Below are 4,477 nucleotides of genomic sequence, written 5' to 3' on the forward strand. Positions count from 1 at the left end.
TTTTTCCTATTCTATCCAAACAAACAAAAGATACATCACAGATATCACATATATACATCACAGATATCATCAGAGGCATAAATATCCAACACAAACATTAATATACAAGTTCTCAACACAAACAGTATCAACACAAGTTCAGAAGTATCAACACAAGTTCAGAAGTATCAACACATAAGTCTCAAGCTCTGACATAAGTATTCAACATAAGTTTTGTAGTCTAAACACTAAAAACATAACTCTCATTGAGGTGGGCGGTTGGACTGGTGCTGCGTTGGGCTGCGCGTTTCATGAGGGTTGTTGGATGCCGCCCCAAGATTGGCCCTGCACAGAGAAGAGATTGCATGTGTTATACCAGATGCATTACCAACATCTAACTACAATTTTGATACTCACAGGAGTATGGAATAGAGCAGGGTCCATTGTAGGGAACAATGGAGGTGGCGGAGCGAAACCCTGTGCGGCGCCAAGGCTCTGCATGTATTGAAACATCTTCGCCATCCTCTGCTGATCTGCTAGGCCTTCCCTCCTCTCTTCTTCTAGCTGGGTCTGTAATATTACAAGCCAACGTTATAGTAACTCAAAGAGAAGGTATATAACTCAAAGAATGACGAGTTACAGAAGCACTAACCTCGAGTTGCTGTATGCGAAGCTGTGAGCTGTTGTACCGAGGTCATATGGCTGGACTCGAGCCCGTGCTCCTTGCCCGCACATGAGACAGAGTGGGAGTGGAGGACGAGTCGATTGCCCCATCGGCAATCCAGTACCACCCATGTCTCTTGCCTCCTCCGACCCTCATGAGCACATCGAGGTCGATTTGCTCGGTGCTAGGATCATATTCTGTGCCATGGACCTCCTGCGCCATGGCGGTGTAGTCATGAAGGCAGGGGTTGCTGTAGGTCTCGGGCCCGTCATCCGGGTTGTAGGTGACGTCGGACGTCACCTTGCCCTTATGGGCCATAGCATAGGCCGAGAAGATGGAGCAAGCCCGACCACCATGTGATGCCGACTGCATGAAAACCAACGAGATAGTTAGAAATAATATCTAATCCAATGCTATATACCTAAATAAAAAAGAGGGCTTACCCATGCTTCTACATATTGGCCTAGGCTGCGGCTACCTTGGTGGTGGGATGTCACACCCGGTTCCAGGGGGGTAGAACCGAGCGCATACCATATGTGTGTAATATATCCAAAGAACAATGCATAAAAGCGTAAATAACGATTTCATTAACATATTACACTTTGAACAGGCATAATGTCTTAACCTTTATTCATCAAAGTACAGCGAAACAAGGACATCCATCCACAGGAAGATGACCGAGGGTATCACTAGACTAGCATCCATGGAGTTCAGCATCATATCTTCATCTGCAACTTCTGATCAAAATTAAGCAAGGGTGAGCTCACTTATGGTCGGGGCTCAGCAAGTGGGGGAAAAACTAATGCAAGGTAACAAGGTGAGGTTAAGGTTGAGCAGTAAGCATTTTAGTTGGTCAACATTTTATTAACAACACTTGATTACTAATAAATGTGAATCCCAAGTATTCCCATTAAACAAAGGTATAAGAGTATATCAAAAACACTTAAGTGAAACCACTTAAGCAAACCATTGGCAGATCATCGGATCTCGATTTATTTCCATCTTCAAGTTCAATTATCATGTGAGGAGTCCAGGCTGCTCATAACCGTGTTCCCGGGTGGTCACTCCATGTTCCAATTAATATGCAATAATCTTGTTTAACCATCGGGTTAACAACAATAGAGTAAACTTACCATTTGGAACATTAATATCATAAGCGGGAGTGAGTGCATAAAGTTAAGTTGTAGCAATAGCATAACTACGAAGGTAAAGTATAATTCCCAGGTTTGATCAAGGAATAAGGTTGGAAAGGTTATCTAAATAGGTAACCCGTCAAATTATGCATACACATCCAAAAGAGTAAACTTTATTAAATGTATTGTTTGGGATCAAATAGAGTATGCAGAGGGAGAAGTCCACTTGCCTTGCTTATAGAAAACTTGAGGTTCCTCCACGGATAGGAATAGATCTTGATTCTTAACTACTAGATCAACCACTGAATATCACACAAACAAACAAGAAGAACAAACACCACTCAATAACATACCACATTCACCATGCGTAAAGCTAAAAGAAAGCTTAACGAAAAGAGCGTTCGCTTTTCAAAAACGTCGCAAGTAACGGTTATAATAAGAGGGTATTCTTTTCAAAAATGTGTGATCTATATTTTATAAAACAAGACATGAGCTTAAAAATATCTTAATTAAAATATACAAATATTTGGTTCATCAATTTAATCTTTTATAAAACGTCATATGTGATACATCTAAGGTTAAGGGTTTATAAGATGATAGAACATGTTATAACCATATTAAACTTTTCTAATCTTTTAGAAAAGATATAGGTTATATCTAATGTTAATGGGCTACTAATCACGTTATTAATTGTAGAAGCATTATGGAGCGTATTGTTAATCATTCACTTATGATAATTTAAGATATAAGTCTAAATAGGTTTTATGTGAAAAGATCATAATTATATTATTAATCACTTATTTAAGACGAGTTAGGTTATGAGCCTTAAGTGGATTTTCATGCAAGAGATAATGAACGCATAACCATCATTTAATGTCATTAAAAAGCATATGGCCTATATTATTATATTTGAAGTCAATATATATAAAGTAACATTTTTAAGTTATAAAAGAACTTAAACTCTTATTACTTTATTTTATCCTTTAAGAAAAACTAAGTGATTCGTATATAATGTGGATTAAATTCTATGAAATCATTAATCCTGCCATAAATCTAGTTAAGAACAAATTGACCATCGGTTTGGTTAATAAATTATGATAAAGGATAATTAATCTATTAATTATCTTTAATTCTATTGTAGGAACAAATGATCTAATTGATCTAATTCATTAGAAGGAATTTATGCATAAACTATCATTTTAGTTTATAAAAGCAATGACCCTTGTTATCTTTTAATTAAGGAAACATATATTTATCTTCTATTTTTATTAAGAAACATATGTCTATATATTCTTTTAAGTTTCTATTTAATACGGCTATACTCAAACATCTATAACGAACCTTGTTAAATTAAAATCATGATGTCTATTAAAATGTCGTTTTACAGTTAGAAACAAATTCTCTAATTCTTTAGTAAGAAACATATATTTACCAACATAACTATCAATTTCTTTATTAGGAAAGCATGAGTGCCTAATTAAGTTATTTTAATATTATTATAAAATTGTACTATTTCGGTTTTCTCCTTTCTCTTCTAAATATATACTTATAACTAAAAATTGTTTATTTAATTCCTCTAACATTAATATACTAAGAATTAATTATAAATTACTAAATAGGACTTTTAATAACATAATCATGGTAATTATGACATAAATAAATGCCTTACTAATTCTAAGTTAAGTGTCGTACTTATGAATACATTTATTATGAATAGTAAAATCTATATATATTTTCATTCGACCGAAAATACGTGGCCTAGTATTTCTTCTATTTCTTCATGCAAATAAGTTTATACTTAACATACTACTAACAATTATCGTTCCACCCACAAAAGCGAAAACAAATCCGTAAATCATTCTAGTATGAAAATCACTGAAGTAGTGAATAGTGATCGTGTTTATTTTTAGAATTATAAAATCCTACGCATATTAAAAGTGTTGTCGCGGGGTTCAACTTTGGCTACACGTAAACATCGCATCTCTAGAAATCATACGCGTGAATCGCCAAATCGCATCAATATTACAACAATAATTCATAAGATCAATAAAGTAATTCAAACACGATTTAGAAAATATATTAACGGGTTGGGGTTGTTTTCAACCTTGAGATGAACGGACACGGTCGTCGGTGAGTGTTCGGATGGCGAGGTACGACGGCGAGCGGCGTGGATGAACTCCGGCGAGTCTCCACGGATGGCAGGCGATTGTCGAACGGCGTGGTCACAGCCACGGGATGCTGCGCGAACGGCGAAGCTCCGGTGGGGAACGTGGACGGTAACTACGGCCGAAGGCGAGTGACAGTAACAGAGAACATCACACAAGGCAGGGGACCGGGCAGGAAACAATTTGGGCGAGATTGACGCGGTGCCAGAGAATAGAGCAGCAAGGCACGATGACGCCGCCGAGCAGAGATGAGGGGCGAGGGAGGAGAGGCTCAGCGCGGGCTCCATTTATAGGCGATGGAGGAGAGGGAATCACTGTAGAATTGGTGCCGATTGAATTCGTCGACGACTAAAAACATACCATTAATGGTGATTGAATGGGAAGGGAGAAACGGCAGCCGTTAATGGCTCGGCATCAATGGGCGGAAACGGTCGAGTTAACGAAGGATGAACGGACTGAGCGCGACGTTTCGGTTTCCTGGCAGCGGGTCGCGCGGGTCCTGGCCGAGTGCGCGGGGTCGGACCTTGGCCGGTCAG

At 38.3% G+C, this 4,477-nt stretch overlaps 1 long non-coding RNA gene across 1 annotated transcript; it reads right to left on the reverse strand.

Annotated features, from left to right (window-relative positions):
- Positions 1-396: 396 nt before the first annotated feature.
- Positions 397-1,200, reverse strand: LOC109943641 (uncharacterized). Its single transcript, XR_002266687.2, has 3 exons — positions 1,087-1,200; positions 632-1,009; positions 397-549 (listed from the first exon to the last, which is right to left on the reverse strand). It is a non-coding gene; the product is annotated as an uncharacterized lncRNA (long non-coding RNA).
- Positions 1,201-4,477: the final 3,277 nt, after the last annotated feature.

The sequence above is a fragment of the Zea mays genome, chromosome 1 (genome assembly GCF_902167145.1).
Source record: "Zea mays cultivar B73 chromosome 1, Zm-B73-REFERENCE-NAM-5.0, whole genome shotgun sequence".
In the NCBI taxonomy this organism is placed as follows: Eukaryota; Viridiplantae; Streptophyta; class Magnoliopsida; order Poales; family Poaceae; genus Zea; species Zea mays.